The sequence below is a fragment of the Dipodomys merriami genome, unplaced genomic scaffold (genome assembly GCF_024711535.1).
Source record: "Dipodomys merriami isolate MVZ:Mamm:240054 unplaced genomic scaffold, mDipMer1.0.p SCAF_179, whole genome shotgun sequence".
Lineage (NCBI taxonomy): Eukaryota > Metazoa > Chordata > Mammalia > Rodentia > Heteromyidae > Dipodomys > Dipodomys merriami.
In genome coordinates, this window is record NW_027203148.1 from 501154 (window position 1) to 520967 (window position 19814).

A 19814-nucleotide genomic window follows, 5' to 3' on the forward strand; every position below is an offset into this window, starting at 1 on the left:
ATGTATAATAATTTGTTCAGAGTTTGTGATTTTTTAATAAGAAATAATTTTAATTTACCTGTTGAAATGAGTAGTACAGAAACTAAAATATTTCTGGTGCTTCTCTGAAAAAGTATATTTTAAAATATTCTATATTCTATATTTGCATAATGTTCATAATTTATTTTCTCCTAGATATACATTGAATTCTTTATTATTTTATAATATATAGGTTCATTAATGTGTCCTTTCCGATTGTATTCCATATAGAAACAGTTTGATTCCTTTTTTTCTAGGTCTTAATATTATTTTTCTTTGGGATAAAATTACAATGTTGTCTAATTTGAAAAGTTTTGTAAAGTTTATGCTATGTAAACGCCTTTCTGAGGTGATTTAATACACTGATGTCAAACTAAATTTAATTATATGAATTATGTGTATTATTACACTTGTAATTTTGTAATCAACTTTTTAATCACTTTTTTTCATTTCTTGAATCTGAAGAATGAAAAATATGGAATACTTCTCAAATTTTCATATTATCCTTGTCCAAGTGCCATGTTAATCTCTGTATTGTAATTTGAGTATACGTGCTGCTGAAGCATGTAGTATCCTCTAAATTTAATAGTTAATGATGCAATCTTTATACAGGCTTATATCTATGGGTGCTTACTTGTAACAATGAAACCTTATTGTTCCTAACAATGCTATTGATCGATCTTATTTCCCTAAAATTCTGTGAATATTGGAAAAAATTATATTGATCAGTCGATTGCTCACATTTGCAAACTTTTTTTCCAATGAATATCTTAAGTCTTTTTATTTGGAATTTGATCATACTCTCTATTATTTATAGTTACGTCCAAAGGTGATGGCTTTTTCAAGTACTTATTTATCCAGCTTTGTGGACCTAATGGATTCAAACTAAGCGTTGCTTAAGAGCTACTTCTAAACTTCTTCAGCTCACATTTTCCCAAATGAGGTGTTACTGGAACAAATGACTACCTGAGCCTTTTACCTTTCTTCCATGTGGGAACAGACCAACCAGAATACCTTACCCTGACAGCAAAGATTTTCTTACTAGAACAAAACTAATCTTGGTTACAAGGGATCATAGAGAGATGAACAGTTCAAACAGAACTGTTCAGACGAGAAGGTATTTTATCAAAATATAATTGTTTATTATACCTTCCATTTAAAAGTAGCTAAAGCCAAGAAGGTGAAAAAATTGTTCGTATGCATGATTACTGAATGTCCTGTCCTGTCTGTAAGTTCCTGGCAGGAACTTACACTACTGCCTTTTTATCACCAAATATTTTCGTAGTTGCAGGAGAAGTGCATATGTTTCTCCTCGTTATTAGGCATTAAATTGATAATGTTTTAATCACAGTGTTTCCTCTTGCCTCCATGCTGTAAATCTACAAATGATAAAGCTTTAGATCTAACTCTTTCAAACACTGAAGTAGAGATAATGGAATCATACTTTAAAACAGAGTTGCCTTTGTTAAAGTAACTACAACAGAACAATACAAAACTTGTGTCTTTTAATCATATTATATATAGTTATATTTTATATTATATGTGCTGATTTTATATTTCACACAATGAAACTTACTAGAATTAGTTGATAATTTGACAAATAAATTGATATTTATTTACTCCAATAAATAGAATTGGAATATAAATATTTAGGTTTCAAATATGTATTAGACTAGAAAACGTATCAATGCAAACTTTTTAGTATAAACTTGTGATACATTATAACTCTTCTTGGTCTTCTGAATCCACATGATAAAAAAACAATGTTTTCCTCTAATCTGTAATGGATTTTACTCTGAAACTCTGTTTATTGTTTTAACTCGCTTGTCCCAAACTGTTTTTGTCCATATTTCTGAAGCATTCTTACTGATTATGCCCAAATTTTGCTAAGATGTCTAAAAAATATTATTCTTCTGCAGTACCCATGGGTCCTAGGATCCCAAGGCCCATTTTCCTGCATCATCAGATAACAGGGGCAAGACATTTCACCAAGGCCCATGCAATATATCAAAACAAAGTAATTGAAGACCCATCTCAATTTCGCATTTCCTATATTTCAGGGCCCCAATTCCTTGAGATGCAGGAATTAGCAGTAAGCAATTGTGAAATGCAAGGCAACTTAAAATGAAGGTTGAGATCACACAATTTGAGAGAAAGTACTGTAATTCAAAATTCAACTTACAAATGACCAGCCCATATGAGTGAACAAGTTCACAAAGTGTCATAAGATTATTTTTAATACCCCTCACGTATGATTAACCAAGGATTTTATTCCTACATTATTGGGCCAAAAAATAGTTCCTAGAAGGATAGATCTATAATTGCTCTACCAAAGCCCGAAAACTTGACTTAGAGGTCAAATGTAATTCAGGAAAAATATTTGAAGCACTAAGGAGTGCTTCAAAACACTGGGACTACAGTACAACATGGTTCTGTGGTATAAAAATGTCACTCTCAAACCAATGATAATCTACATTTAATCTCCTGAAAGTATATTCCTTTTCAAATAAATTTTTAAAAATCATTTTCGCCCTTACTTCATTGTTGGTGGGAATGTAAACTTGTTCAACCACTTTGGAAAGCAGTATGGAGGTTCCTCAAAAGACTTCACATAGATTTCCCCTATGACCCAGCAATCCCACTTTTGGGCATTTACCCAAATGTTTACAAACAAGACCACACTAAAGCTACCAGCACAACAATGTTTATTGCAGCATTATTTACCATAGCTAAGATATGGAACCGACCCAGATGTCCCTCAGTAGATGAATGGATCAAGAAAATGTGGTATATATACACAATGGAATTCTATGCCTCCATCAGAAAGAATGACATTGCCCCATTTGTTAGGAAATGGAAAAACTTGGAAAAAAATAAATTAAGTGAAGGAAGCCAGGCCCAAAGAAACATAGGTACCATGGTTTCCCTTATTTGCAATATCTAGTATATGTATGAGTCAAGCGGAAAAGGTCAGATAATGTGAGGTCAGGAAAATGAACCCTTAGATATGTATTTTAATGTTTTTTTTCTTTCATGCATGTGTTTCTAACGCATTTATAAGATTATCTCTTTGTTGCTTTGTATGTCCCTCCCCCACAGTATAACCCCTGCTTTCACTATATTTGATGTCAGTATAACTTGTGGAGGAGATGGGGAAAAACCAGTGTTTAAGGATACAGGTGGACCTCTTGCAACAATGAGAATTACAAGTTGTCATGTCCAAAACGAGCTTTACAACGTCGGTGCGGGGGGGGGGGGTGGAAGGAGAAGGATTGGGATTGGGGGGAGGGGGGAGGCTGGCAAGGGATGTGAAGGGTAAACCAAAGGAGGAGGCTGCAATGCTTGGTAAGAAATGTACGCATTATCCTGCCCATGTAATTGTAACCCCTCTGTACAGTATGTTCACAAATAAAATTAAATTAAATTTAAAAAAATCACTTTCGCCAAAATAACATTTGACAAGTTGATGATACTTAGTGACATTACAAGTTTTTCAAGTGTAGGGAGCAAGTTACAATAGAGTTGAATTATTTACTCAGCACTAATGCCAAACATGTTCAACAATTCATTAAAGTGTAGAAATAGTACCACCCACAATTTGTGTTTTTCAGTATGGGCCTTTCAGAAATGTGTTTAATATGTCAGCCTCCTAAATTTCAAACCCAAACGTTAGCTAATAAATTTCATCATTTAATAAGGTACATTTTAAACAATCACAAATAGTTGCCTCATCATATGTTATTTTATGTTTTCCCTCTGTCTAACATAGTAAGAAATATGACTTTAAGTCTTGAATATGGGTACTAATCTGAGATATGACAAACATAATATCTGTCTTCTATTTCTATCATATTCCTATCTAGGAATAAATTTTAATTTTCTTCTTTTTCCAAAACTTATAGGTAGTAGAAAATATTATTCCATGTAAAATAAAAGAATCACACGATTGTACAAAGCCATTTATAAAAATGCATAGTTAGGAATACATTCTAAGCCATTTTTTAACTTTCTTTTTGACTAAAGATTAACCTTTCAAACGGTTGAGAAAAAATCATGTTTAGGTGCTTCCCGTCTCCAGTCTTACAAATTGTTGCTGCAGATGAATGAATTATGGAAATATAAGCTGACATTATTTCAAGAATATGCAGGATTGAAACTCCATGAAATGTATATAAACCTTTCAAAGTATTAATAGACAGTTTAACAGAATGACTATCAGAAGTTGAAACCAAAGAGGAATTATAGTAAAAACATAGAATGAATGAAAAATGAACACGGAGCAAATACAGCTACAATACTGAATGTACACATATGATGAAGGAAGTGGTAAATTGGAAATAAATCTTGGAGAAAGGGTTGGTTGAGAATGATAGAAGGAGTGACTCTGATCTAGGAACATTTGACAATTAGATGGATATATTTAATTGTAACACAATTGCACAAACTTTTAAAATTCAGTTAAAAACACAACTAGAAACAAAAACACACAAAAATCACAACCAAACAGCAATCTCTAGAGAGTATGAATATGAGTACTCAAAATTTTAATCAGTTAATGAAGGGCAGAATTGGGAAAATCAAACAAAGCTGTTCAAAGAGGGAAGTTTGGGATAGGGGAGAATTTTGAACAGAATTAAATAGATTGTCTAAGGTTATAAATCACCTATATCTGCTGCATACAGTATCTTACTTCTACGAGTTTTCTGTCTGAACTGGATAATCCAGTCCTGAGAAACACTTGGTAGCTTGTGAGGTAGAATGGAAGAAACAAGATCAAGAACGCATTACTTCACTGGAGAGAAAACGATCCTCTATATTTTCTCTAATCTCTCTTCACTACTCTTTCTTCATACTTTTAAGTCAATTGATTTTGAATTATATTTTTCCTTCTTTCTCTGGCAAAGTAATTTGTCAAAGTAATTTCATTAAATATTATTTGCCATTTTCTTCTTTCATGCTGTTTAATTGGCCAAGCGAGTCCATAAAACTTTCCTCTTGTATTTGGTTGCCATGAAACAACATCTATGTTAATAAGGAGAAATCTAATGTAAAACTTTGTATCCAGAAAACAGTCCAAGATGCTGTGATCACAAATATTTGGCTATATATTTTTTTCTTTTACCTTGAAAGACTTCTTGTGTCTAAAGTGCCCACAAAAATAAGTACTCCATCACTTGTTGGTTCAATCAGAATTGTCTAACCTCAAAGATATATTTTGCTAAGAAGATGCTTAGATGAAACCAAAAAATACTGCACTTTTTAATCTTCTCTCTTAAGATTCTCCTTAGATACCATATCAGGAACAGTGAAGTTATTCTATGCAAAATTATTTTAATAGATTATTTTTCTCTTGGTCTTGCATTTGTTCACCAAGATTTATGGAGGAGAATAGAGTTAAATCACCCATACCTTGGAAGAAAGTGTCTGTTACAAAAGGAAAATGCTTCTATGTCCTACTCTTAGGTCTTGCCAGAGTTCAAATTAATCACAGCTTCTTGGCTTCCAGTCTAGTGAAGCTGAAGGACCATACGGGCTCCACCACTGCTACATCTTCATTATTTCTCTTTTAAAACTCTTCAAGTTGCCTCATTTGGATGTGGAATGTATTTTCATGTCTTCATTCAATCAGTTCTGCATTGTAGTGAGCCAAATGGGCTCTGTAAAATCACTTTAGGGAGTAAAAATACTAACACAATTTACATCAAAAAGTTTTGGCCTCCCTTCACTGCTGAAGTCAATACGCTTAGCTAAGGCTTCTAAGAAAAATTATTTATTAAGTTTTCCATTTGCTCAATTCTTTTCTGAACTTTTTGGCATATGTAATAAAAGAAGTCTAGACTACCTCATATTAATAAGAATATTATTTTTTGTGAGCCACTTAGAAATGTGAAATCATTGGTTTGAAGTATCCAATCAAATATTTTTCTGTGTTTCACTGCTTCACGTCCAAAGACATTGTGGAAAGTGTTACAAACAGAAATGTGTAATCCCAACACCTTCTTTCATTGTGGAGGGCACTTTCTCGCTAAATATTTTGACTCAAATTATCTTTTTCAGAGAATTACTTTTTGTAATTGAAGGTACATTCACAAATTTTGATGCCTTATTTTTTAAAGAACTTTTAATTTAAATTCCAATACAACCTTCTTTCAAACAGTGAGAATATAGTTCCTGGGTAAGGACAATTCCAAGGGAACCTACAGGATTTACAGCAAGGTTTCTGAGGTTTGTTTGTTTAGTTTGAGCCATCTTCATCCACATTGCTCCCTCTCTACTAAGTCTCCTTGGATTTCTTTGCATGAAAGCCTATTCTTCCAGGCAATTTTAAATTTTCTTAATAGGCTAAGTTATTAAAAATTTTGAACTATAAAATTTTACCTGTCATAAATTTAAAACTGTTGAAAATCCTTTATCAGAACCGCAAATTCACCAATCCTAATGCCACCTTTACCATCAAAATGTTAACATGCTGTTTTCATGATATAGTATCCATGAAGCTCTTATTTTCCAGTGGCTTTGTTATGCATATATGTAACCATATTAGCTGAAGCTAAGCAAAATGAATTCCAAGATATGGAACCAGATTTTTTTTTCATTTGTGGTTGTTGTTTTTGATGAACTATGTGATTTCTGTTTTCTTTGGGGTTTTCCCCTATGGTTTATCCCTGCTGTATGGTGAGACAATGGTGAGGCAAAGGACAAAAGGTAAACCAATGCAATAGCAATACTCACAAGACAATATGTTGGAAATGTACTTTACAACTTGTGAGGGGTAAAGGGGTGAAGGAAAACTGTGAGAAAAATGAGGGAGGGGTAACAAGTTTGAAATGTTTTTTATTCACTACCTTACAATTAGTGTAAAGTCACTGTACATCAATTTGATAATAAAATTGAAAAAATAAGCTGCGTAAAATGTAATTGTACTGTATTGGCACAGTAAATATTATTCTTTATGTAGTAACATTTTAAAAATCAATAATATTTGGCTTCTAATTTGAATTAATTACCCCTTATTTATCAGAGGTTCATCAACTTGAATGTTATCCAACTAGACACTATTTTCACAATATACTTGCCAAATTTTTCAAAAAAGAATAAATTTAGTACTTTCTCATTCTAAAACAGAAAACAGGGTCTGGGAAGATGGCTCAGTGGTAGAGCGCTTGCCTTGCATGCCTGAGGCCCTGGGTTCAATTTCTCAGCACCACATAAGCAAAAAGAAAAAAGCCGGAAGCTCAAGTGGTAGAGCGCTAGCCTTGAGCTGAAGAGCTGAGGGACAGCGCCCAGGCCCGGAGTTCAGGCCCCACGACCAGACCCAGTTTAATACTATGGAAACCCATAATTTTAAAAGTAAGTAAGTTTTTAAGAGGACAGAATATATGTGTTCTTCAAAATTCCTATGACTAACTACTCATTTTTAAATTCTCAACATTCCTAAGAGATTCAAAACAGTACCTGTTTGCATGTTAAGTAATTCTGCAATAGATGAAGTTTCCAATGGGGTGTTACAGATTGAGAAGTAAACAGAAAAATAGCCACATTCTTGTAGAGGATAAAACTGTGAAGCATGTGTAATAATTAATTCTTCAAGAGTAAGCAATTGTCTATAAGAGTAAGCTATTATGTCTATGACCATCAATCCCAAGATTTATGCCATAAAGTCATCCTAGCCCAACAGTTTCCAACTTGTAAGGGACACCTTAAAATTCCTTAATTCACATCATGAATACCTTATCTCTATTTTGAAAAAATACTACACCTCTGCTAATGTGACACCCTCCTTGTTCTGAAAAGAACACCACAATAAACTGAGCTGCATCATTTTTCCTCCACTGGTATTCTTGAGATCAGAACACTTGCAAAAATTATTTATATTTAGACTTTTTTAACTATCATAGATATTCAGTATGCTAAGATAGGAAAATTATGATTCAAAGCCCACCCAGGCAGGAAGGTTTCTTAGAATCTTATCTCCAAAAAACTTCTCTGCAAAAGTCAGACTCAAGTGGCACTGAGGTTGAAGTGGTAGGGCTTGAGCCTTGAGCATAAACAGGATCAGAGACCCTGTCCATGCCAAGAGTTCAAGTTCTAGGATGAACCAATAAAAAAAACTGAAAAAAAACCCAAACCTAGCATTTTTCTCCATGTATACAGAGGCACGTAAATAAGGAAATGGCTTCCTGTGATACATATAGGTAGAAGAAAGAAGATGTCACACAATTACTCTCTTCATACTATATTAAACCAAACCTTTAAAAATTGGTTTTTCTAAATGTATAAATTAATGTCATCCATTTTTGGCAACTCTGTCTAGATTATTCATATTAACATGGTATACATGAACTCTGCGAATTATCTATTAACTATGTTCTAATTATAACTGTCGTGAAAGAATATCTAGGCAAATAGAATGCCAGAATTATTTGTGAATTTTTCAATTAATTCCTCTACTTTGAAAGAATTTTGTAATATCCTATAGAATATGAAATTACAAACAATTCCAAAAAATATATTTTAAATCTAAATTCTAATTTAACAAGGTCTACAAAATCCTACATTAGACAAACTTTGCTATTTCTCCAGTCTTAAGCTTTTGTAATCCTTCAACATTTATTTGGAATCCAACAGAATGAGGGATGGGAATCATGAGTTCTTTTGCATCTACGAATGTTCTGTAATGATGAGAGCATTTAAAACACAAGTGAGGATATATATGCGGTGCATTCAATAGGAAACTTGACTTCTCAAAACATAATGACAAAATTAGGCCAAACTTCCAACTTTGTATTCCTTTCTTGTTGTTTGGTTTGTTTTACTGAGACAAAATTATTCTACCTGGTCCAGGGAAGGTATCATTATGTAATTCCACTCTCTTATCTCTTGTCTGAGTGCTAGAATTCCAGGCTTGTATCACATTGCCCTGCCATAGTTTGTTTATTTAATCTAGAAACAGACTAGAAATTCTGAACTTCTCCTATGATTTTATCCACTAGACTGACTGCTCAGAATGTTTATGTACTATTTTCAAAGGTGTTTTAACATTTGACACAGGATATGAACATTTTCAGATGCACCTGCTGGCTTCCATGATTCATTCCACTATGTATCCTATCGCGTTAAGAATGATTGCTTGACTCTCTTACTATCTCTGGTCCCTACCTATGTAATATTCTCAACTTCTGGGGGAAAGTTCACTTGAGGGCTTTCTAATATTAAAAATTATCACTTGATTCTAGTCTTACTCAGGACCAATTTTCTATTGTTTTCTAACTTTTCTACATATTCTGAGAGTTGTTTCATTTGTGTATTTTTGTGTGCACCTATAAGTGCCTCTGTGTGTATGTGTATGTTTGTATGTATGTATGTATGCAAAAACTTAAAGCTGTAATTCAGCAATCTCCCTCGTGACTAGTATCCCAGCTTTGGCTGGTTAATTATAGGTAGTGTCTCAAAGCCTATACTGTCCAAGCTGGATGCAAATTGAACTTCCCAGACTCCTTTACATTCTTAGGTTTTATTTTTCTAGGAGTATCAACTTTTAAACTTCAAACACTTTTGTGAGTGTAAAGTCTAACTGTAGCCCAGATTTTTAACTCAAGAATTCATATAAAGATAGATGAACATATACATTACATATCCTGGGTGTACACTGTTAGAAATGTGATCATAAACCAAGTTGTTGTGAGATCTGAGGATTGGGTTTTAAAGTCAGCATGGGTAGGAAAGTCCTGGAGACTCTTTTCTCCAATAATTACCAGAAAACTGGAAGCGGCACTGCAGCTCAAGTGGAAGAGCACTAGCCTTGAGCTGCGTTTCAGAGGGACAGCACCCTGTCCCATATTTCAATTGCCATGAAAAACAACAACAATAAAAAGGAATATAAGAAAAGGAAAGAAAAAGAAATGTGATCTTAGCCACCAGGTTCATTGCTAGTATAATTCCTGTTCCCTCAAGATAGACTCTTTTTTTCCAGTTATGTCTGTTCTCCCATATGTGACTTGCATTGGAAAAAGAATCATTCTTCCATTCTCCTTTTTGCACATTTACATGATTAGCAAGCGTGATTTAGAAAGGGAGTGGCCTCATGCTTCGTGTTCCACTTAGAAGTAATGCTTTCTCTATATCACTCCCATAAATCTACATATGGGACTTGGCTTTATTGTTTCGATTTTTTATTTGTAGAGTCTTGTATATTGTATTGAACACTTATACATAAACACAGAACTTCTTTTTCTCCTATAATTGCTATTGTTTCTTTTACGGTTAACTCGTGTACAGTTGGGAAATTAATGCACAGCATATAGACTCACAAAAAATTATCTGAGAACCTTCTTACCATTTAAAATTCACCTTAATTTACAGAGCACATGAGAAGTTTGAACAAAATATTCTCATGGATAATGTATTTATAAGCAATTTAAATTGCATATTTCTTTACTAAGTTGTCTCTGAAACACGTGTTACCTCATGTCCAAAAGTGTCTTTGTGCTATTTCAATGAAGCCAGAAAACATTCATTTCTTTCTGGAGCAGCACCATAAATTGTTACTGGAAGTAGGTGGAAGTAACTGTTACTGGATGTGGAAACTGATCCCAGGAGAGGAATTTAACATAGAGAAATGACAAAGTTCAAGTTAACTATTGCGTTCCTTTGTACTGTACAAGAAAAGAATCCAAGGCTGGAAGGAAACTCTGTCCCTGACTTTTTTGAGTGTATCCTTTACTCATATAATACTTGTCTGTAAACTTCTGGTTGAGAGTTTTGCAAAAGGAAACAATATGCCATTTGAAAGCAGGCATAGAACAAAAGGAAATAACTTTGTTTTAAAAGTATTCTACTGCAAAGAATCAAAGACATGGAGGTTTTAAAGTGTCTTATGGATGGATGTTTCACTCCTGAGATGATTCTCTTGTTGCAGAAATCAGTTTTCAATTCCTTTAGTCTGGTCTTGAGTTTTCCATAGCAATAAGAATTCCAAAAAAGCAGGATCCAGTGAGTATGATCAGCAAAAGCAGCCTCTTCTCAGACCACCACTATTTTAAGTAGAGTACCAAAGAAATACCCAGGGTTTGTTTTGTTTGCTTGTTTGTTTAGTTTGTGCTGGTTCTGGGGCTTGAACTTAGAGACTGGCCCCTGTCCCTGAATAGTTGTCTTTCTTTCCGACCTGGCCCAAACCTAGTACTCCACTGCTTGAGCCAAAACTCCACTTCTGGCTTTTTTGGTGTTTAATTACACATAAGTGTTTGACAGACTCTCTTGCCTGGGTTGGCTTTGAACTAAGACAGTAAGAAAGCTAGGTGACATCAACTCTATGGACTTCTCTTTTGAACCTAGAAATATTAGATGAAGTTTATTATAAAGCTAATATTTGACAATTTTTAAAGACGAGAATATGTTTATCAAAGAAGCCATAACAAATAACTCAGTAAAAGTAGGTGCACTACTAAATCATTTGGGAAGATTAATATTGACTTCATCATTCCTTTGGGGGAAACTTAAACCTATATTTGCACTTTTTTGTGGGGATTGAACCTTAATCCTGGGCACTGTCTCTCAGCTCTTCAGCACAATTTGAGCACTCTACCACTTTAGCTACAGCATAACTTCTGGGTTCCTGGCGTTAATTGAAGATAAGTGTTTCATGGACTTTCCTGACCAGGCTGGCTTTGAACCACAATCCTCTGGACTCAACATCCTGCGTAGCTAGGATTACAGGCATGAGCCACCAGCACCCCACTCATATTTGCATTTATGTGCACTTAATGTCACTATGTAGACAAAGAATGGAAATATGAACCATATGATGTGACATTGCAGCTTTTCAGAATAATTAAGGTAGCAATAAATATGTCCTTTTCCATTTTGTTACATAAATGACTCATGAACTATGGGACTCTTACATTAGCATCCTCTTTCATCTTTGTAGGAGTATTTAGTATTAGGAACTGTTCATAGATAAATACAGCAAGACAGATTTTTAGAAAGCAAAGGAGATCAGGTATGAAAGATCAGCATAGAAGGAGATACATTCATCACACAGAGATTTAGAACTAGCCTAGGAGATTTTGAATGCCAAAAGCAATGAGGAATAAGCCTAGTTGATAACTAGTTCTTTAATAAGCAAAAAAGGTTCCCTAGAACGGTTTCTGCTATACCTTAGTTACTATCATTTATTCTTTCCATCTGGTGTTATTCCTTCTCTTCTGTCACAACGGTTAATTAGCCTCTGCCTTTTTTGTAAGACGACTGGCCAAAATAGTTTCTGAATCTCGCTTACATTATCCTTTTCATTGTGATTAGCAGTGACCCCACTCAAAAGCCTGGAATCTTTGAATTTCCAGAATTAATCTTCACCTGACATCTAAGCACATTCCTAGCATTAATTGCTGTTACCCAATGAACAAAACATTTTTTTTCAACACAGTATCCTAACATAGGTAAAGTACATGTATTAGGAACTATTGTCAGGTATCAGTATGGAAGGAGCAATTATATATTCCAAGTATGGGTTCTTTATTTCGCATTTACTAACTAAATGTTCATTGTTGTTGTTGCTGTTGTTTTGGCAGTCCTGGGGCTGAAACTCGGTGCTTGGGAATTATTCTTCAGCGTTTTTTTTTCCTCAAGGCTAACCCTCCACCAGTTGAGGCACAGGACCACTTCCAGTGTTTCCTTTTCAATTTATGTGGTACTGAGCAATTGAACCCAGGGTTTCATGCATGCTAGGCAATCACCATACCATGAAGCCACATTCCCAGAACCCTAAATGGCTTTCTTAAGATGGCATTACATTTTCATTCTATAACTCTATATCATAATTTTAGCCAGGAATTTTTGCTAGAAAAGAGCATTGAACACAGTACTGAGTCCAGTAAGGCTAGATGGACAATGGATAACTGTCACAGTGTAGCCAGGGCACAGAGGGACTTACCTCATGGAGCTGGTACAACAGACTGAGCGAGACAGCTCTTGACCCACAGCCTACCTCGAGAATGAGAGGACCACCTTGGTTCCAGCCACAGGTGGATGCTGGACCACCTGCTCCAGCACCCATTGAATCAGTTCCTGAGAGAGAAAGCGAAAGAAAGAAGGTCAGAATTACACTTAAGCCAGGTGCTGGTGTCTCAGGCCTATAATCCTAAGTACAATGGAAGCTGAGATATGAAGAATGTGGTTTATAGCCAGCCTGGGCAGGAACACCTGTGAGACTCTTATCTCCAAAGAACCACCAAAAAACTGGAAGTGGTGCTGTGACTCAAGTGGTAGAGTGGTAGCTTTGAGCTGAGGAGCTCAGGGAGCTGCCCTAGGCCCAAAGTTCAAGCCTCATGACTGAAAAGAAGTGGACTTCCCACCACAAGAAGTGGACTGAATAGCACCCATTGTCCTAGGAAGCATGGCAGAGAAGTCAGGCCGAGCTTCCTGTCAGCTGGGAGTCATTAGTAGGTCACCCAGCTTCTCTATGCCTCAGTTTCCCCAGCTTCAAAACTGAACAAAGTGAAGGATCCTGTTACTCATGGGGATAGAGTAATAAAGAAAGAGAGCCATGTTTTGTTTCATAATCCCATAACTGTTGCACTGTTAATAACACACACCATCTGAGAACTTTCCGGGTATCTTCCTATCATATGCTCACAGAATTGCCAAGAACAGTATCAGATGGCCCCTCCCTCTGTGCCTGTCCCTGCTCCAGAGATCCCTCTGTATCAATCTCTTGTTTCCTCACAACTGTCCCATGAAGAGATTGAAGTCCAATGGTTGAGGCCCAACCCAGAGATTCACCACTGGTCAAGAATTGGCTGCCGTGGACTGAGTTTGGAACAATCCATCTAAACCAATCACTGAGCATGTCGCTACATATCTACCCTCCCAACTACAGAAGAATGGGCCTCGTGGCTCAGGCCTGTCACAGATCGGAGGACCATGATCCAGCCCAGAATGAGCATATATTAATTCTCTATCTCAGAAATGCCCAAGACAGAAAAGCTTGACTCGCATGGTAGAAGACTTGACTGACAAGCCTAAGGCTATGAGGTCAAACCCTAATATACCAAAAAGAACCAGAGTCCCAGTGCCAGAGGCTCATGCCTATAATACTAGGTACTCAGGACGCTGAGATCTGAAGATCACAGCGCAAGATTTAAAATAGGGTTGGCCTTGCCCATCAGACATCATTATGAGAAGACCCAGAGACTGACATATGCTGTTGCGCTCCATACTAGCAGAACTCATATCATTATTAAGAGTTGGCCATGCTCTCTGTCCTCCTGGGAAGCCATCCCCTGCAGGCCACACTCCCAGATCCTCCCAAGCTCCCACTGCCACCAACCAGGCCAAGGGAGTACACAGCTCCATTGCACACAGATCCCTTGTTCTTGTAATTTAACTGTGCTGTGTCCCCTTCAAGCCTCTCACCCTTCCAGGCCCCCAGACCTCAGCTGTGAAGCCCATACATGCCCCAAAGATAACAGGTAGAAGTTACCAAAGCATTCGGCCTCCTTGTTCCAACCCAATTCTACATACACACACACACACACACACACACACACACACACACACACACACACACACACACACACACACACACACACACACACATCCAGACAGGTGACAGAAGACTCCTCCATGCAGTACCTGCAATTTGCCAACTGATCACTCACCTGAGCACAGTCAGGCTGTACAAGGAAAAAGATTATCTCTCTGTCTCTGTCTCTGTCTCTGTCTCTCTGTCTCTCTGTCTCTGTCTCTGTCTCTCTCTGTCTCTGTCTCTGTCTCTGTCTCTCTGTCTCTCTCTGTCTCTCTCTGTCTCTCTCTCTCTCTCTGTCTGTCTGTCTCTCTCTCTCTCCATCTCTCTGTCTTCAGGTGAAAGTTTGACTGAGCACAGAAGACAAGGGCTCACACAGCAAGGGTGTCTATCTTCTGCATCCAACACCTCCCATCCCCAGAAAAAAATGAAAAAAAACCCAGAAGGCAGGTGTAGACATGCTGCTCCCCACCTCTGACTAAAGCCACTGGGCTCCCACCAGGGAGTGGAAGGGCGCAGATGTGCTGCTGTGTGGCTCCCACTGCTCCAGGCCAGATCTTTGGCGCCCACTCCTCACCCAACCTGCATCTCCCCGTATCCTGGACATTAGCCGCTGGGGAGGGGGGTGGCATCCTCGGGTCAACCCCCACCCCCACCCCTGTGGCACATTTGTGGCAGAGCGTGGGCCAGACTGTGGGGCACAGGGAAGGTGCGGTCCGGGTCGGAGGGGAGGTAGTGGTGTCAACAAACAGAGAGAATCAAGGTGCTAGTGGGCAGCAAGGAATGTGGGCGTGGCCACCATTCTTGTATCCCATTGGTCAGAAAGAACCATGAAACAATAGAGGTGTGGCTGGAATCTTCTGATGCAGGCAGAATGGGTGGAGTCAAAATGAAGGCAGCCCCTTTCCCAGGGAACTCTGTCCAATCCAGTTGGGGACAAGAGAGTGACCCACTTTAGCCAGATGGCTGCACAGATTGTTGTGTATGTCTGTTTGTTCGCAGACCTTGAACTCAGGATCAGGGCACAATCTGTGAGTTGTTTTTGATCAAGGCTAGCTCTCTACCACTGGAGCCACACGGCTTTAGTTCTGTCTTTGATGGCACAAGTTGGACAGGAGTCTCAAGGACTGTCCTGCCTAGGGTGACTTTGAGCATGATCTTCCTTTCACAGCCTTGTAAGTTTTAAGGAGGACTGCTGAGAGCCACTGATGCCTGGTTTTGCTGATGTTCTTGGACAGACCTGTGAGTTCCCTATCCTCAGGTTTAAGTGGTAGGAGCTGGAGCCCACAGCTTGAATCCTGGGCTGCCACCAACAAATGGCAGGAGATCCTATGAAATTCATTCCTATTCATATGATTACCAAAGGAATGTGCTGTATGTCATGATTAAATGGGCAGTACTTGAATGATTCGAGGATAAAATTATACACAATTACATAATAGGACACTGGTCGATATTAATTAATACTTTATGAAGCATTTAAACAATCACCTTCATTAAATGGAGGCCAAATGAAATACCTACAAATTGGGCATCACATAGCATAGAGATGCCATTTTTTTTCCGCCAGGACTGGGATTTGAACTCATGGTCTAGGTAACCCTGCTGTTGCACTTTGTGGGAAGGGGAAGCTTGCCTCCTTGAATTTAAGAAATTCCAGTCTGTTTTTTAGGCCTGAAATCGATGCCCACAACTAGAAAACATACTATTTGTTTACATTTTAAATATATGATTTATATTTTTAAACATATGTTGATTCCATATTGCATTCAGTGTAGCTATTTTATTTTTTGTTTTATTCATGTACTGACGTCTCATTTTATTAACTATTATGACACATAGAACAGTGATTACATTGATTACATAGGATATAGGTTTGCATATGTATTGCACATCCTTCCTGACACCCAGGACTTTCACAGAAAAGGAAAACATGTGTCACCATCAGCTTCTTACTACACGATTCATTTTTTGGGAGTGCTAGCATTTGAACTCACAGCCTTTAAGGCCCAATTCATGAATGGGTGAGTGTCAGCCTGCCATCCTGTGGCAAATTGAGCTGACAGGCAGTCCCGAGTACCTGAGATTGAGCCCCAGCGGTTGACAAAATAAGAACAGATTGACATACAGATGGTAGTAAATGTATATCTTTATAGAGTGCCAGAGATGTCTATACATTATTCAGTTATATAGACTACATTCCTACCAATTCTTGGGTATTTATAATGCCTCCATATAATTAATGTTATTGTTTTCATTCTTAACATGGTATCTAAATTTGTAGACATGTTCTCCATCATGCCAGACACCCAGGACTCTCAGAGAAAAGGAAAAAAGTTTCACACTTGGCTTCTTACTGCATGATGCAGTTGTTGGTAGTGCTGGGATCTGAACTCAGGGCCTAGCAGGACCAATTGGTGAATAGTTCAAGGTGACAACACCAGCCTGTGAGCAACAAAGGAGTTAGGCCATCCCAGGATCTGACATTGATCCCCAGGGTGGGCCATGATAGTCATAAATTAATAATTTAAACATAGCATTATATTTACATATATGTGTGGACAGTATCTTGCCTTTGGAGTACTTTTCTCCTTATTTTCTGTCTTATGTAAGTATTGTGTATTTTACTGAATAATGTAACAGATATAACAGAACTTACATGGAAGACAACCTATTGCCCTGGCTATAGGGTTTCCTATGCATTCTCCATCCAAGCTGAGACCCAGGACTTTCATAGGACAGGAAAACAGGTGAATCAATGGGCTTCTCACATCAGGATTCATCTTTTGGCAGTGTTGGGATTTGAACTCACACTCTATCAGGCCCAATTGGGGAAATGGTCAAGGTGAGGACACCAGCCTGTGAGCAACGAAGGAGATAGGCCATTCCTAGGAACTGACATCGAGTCCCAGGGAAGTCCAGATAGTCATAAATTCGTAATTCAAATATAGGATCTATATTTACATACATGTGTGGACAGCATCTTGTATTCGGTGCACTTCTCCTTAATTTGTGTCTAATTCATGGAGTTATTGTGTATTTTACTGAGTATGGTGACAGGTATACTGTGCTGACATGGATGACAATCTGTTCCCATAGTTATATGGTTTCCTATGCATTCTACATCCTAGTGAAAGCCCGGTTCTTTCACAGGAGAGGTAAACATGTTCAACGACTGGCTTCCAACAACAGAATGAATCTTTTGTCAGTGCTGGGATTTGAACTGAGGTCTGGGTAGCTCTGTTGCACTTTGGGGCAAGGGAAATCTCACCATCCTTGAAGACTAGAATGTCAGGCCTCATCAAGGGCCTGATTTGAAGCCCCAGTACTGGACAAAATCATAAGCCCGCCTTTTATAAACATACGATCTCTCTTTACCTACAAGTTTGGTATGCATCTTGCATTCAGTGTAGTTATTCTTTTTATTTTGTGTCTTATTCATGGATGTATTGTGTATTTTATTGAGTATGGTGATAGATATAAATATGCTGACATGGATAACAACCTATTCGAATGGCTATAGAGTTGTCTATATAGAATTTCCATCCTCGCTGAGACCCAGGATTTTCACAGGACAGGTGGATCGATTGGCTTCTCAAATCAAGGTGAATCTTTTGGCAGTGCTGGGATTTGAACTCAAGCCCTAGCAGACCCAATTGACGAATGGGTCCATGTGAGCACACCAGCCTGTGAGCTACTAAGGAGTAAGGCCGTTCCTAGGACCTGAGATGGACCCCCAGGTGGGGGGGGAGGAGGGTACACAGTAGTCATCCATTCATAAGTTGAAGGTAGTATGCAAATGAGTACACATTTGTATAGATTAGGAGAGACAATAACCTGTGATGGAATCCAATCTACCATGTGTATACTGATTCTTGGATCTTTCCAGATGTCTTCATTTCATGACTGTGATGATTATTGTCACGCTTAATCAACACTGCTTTACAAATAAGTGATACCCCATGAGTCTTGCCTATCATTTCCTAGTCACATCATGCATGAAATACTCATTCGATGAGATCGATCACATTCCATGACTTTTCCTGGTCCAGAAACCAGTTTCTCAGGATTTCCTGCCATTGCTTTCTCATGGGGGTGGGCTGAATTCAAGGCTCAGGCATGGAAACATACTCCTTATATAAATTTTAAAGATAGGATTTATACTTCCATACAGATGTTCAGTCCATATCACGTTTAGTGTTGTTATTCATTTTATTTCTTTTTTTATCCATTTATTTACAATTTATTTTATTGTCTTTGATGACACCTATACCATTTATCCACTTATTACAATTTTTACATCATATCACATACCATCTAGATTTGTAGATGTGTTCTCTATCATGCCTGACACCCTGGACTCTCCCAGAAAAGGAAAACATGTGTCACACTCGGCTTCTTACTCAAAGATTAAATTTTTGGCAGTGCTGAACTCAGGGACTAGCAGGCCCAATTCATGATTGGGTGAGGATGAGCACAGAAGCCTCTAGCCAATGAAGCTGTCAGGTGGTTCCCAGGCACTGAGATCAAGCCCCAAGTTTAGCCAAAACAGCAGTACATGGCTAGGCAGAGGTGGTATACAAATAAATATATATTGTTAAAGAGTTTCAGAGCTGTCTATCTATGAATGACATCTACTACGTTCCTATCAACTCTTAGGTATTTATTATATCTCCATTGAAACAATATTATTCTTTTCATGCTTAATAAACTATTAATTAATGTCAATCAGCATCCTAGGATTATTGCATCCAATCTTAGACTAGACAAATGCATGAACTACTCTTTCAATCTGTATTCTTATGCATAGGAACGAGTCTCTTGTGATCTCCTGCCATTGGTAAATGTAAGGATTAGGATTTGAACCGAGGGCCTATGTTGACATGTTGGCTTATGGCTTCCCTGATAGCCTGCCAGCCATCAGCAATGGCAGGCAAGGTCCACTTTGAAACCATGTCATTCAGACCCAGGATGGTCACAATGTAAAGAAAAAAATTGTAAAACCCTGAGCCCTCTACAGCTCCCCACTTTTTGTGCTGCTCTGCTTTTTTTCCTTCTGCAAGACCCCTGCGCCTAGGGTCCCAAGATCAGCTTTGGGTCTCGAGGCTCTACCCCAGCCTAGGGAGAGTGAAGCTGAGTCAGAGTTACCATGACCTGAGTTCAAGCCCCATGGTTGGCAAAATTAATTAACTAATTAATTAATTAATTAACTAACTAAATTGAAATAATAAATCTCCTTGGTTTAGAATTTCTGCCAGTTTTTTTTAATAGCCTG

General features: G+C 37.7%; 1 pseudogene; it reads right to left on the reverse strand.

Moving 5' to 3' along the window:
* Window positions 1–487: 487 nt before the first annotated feature.
* Window positions 488–584, reverse strand: LOC138829917 (U6 spliceosomal RNA; annotated as a pseudogene).
* Window positions 585–19814: the final 19230 nt, after the last annotated feature.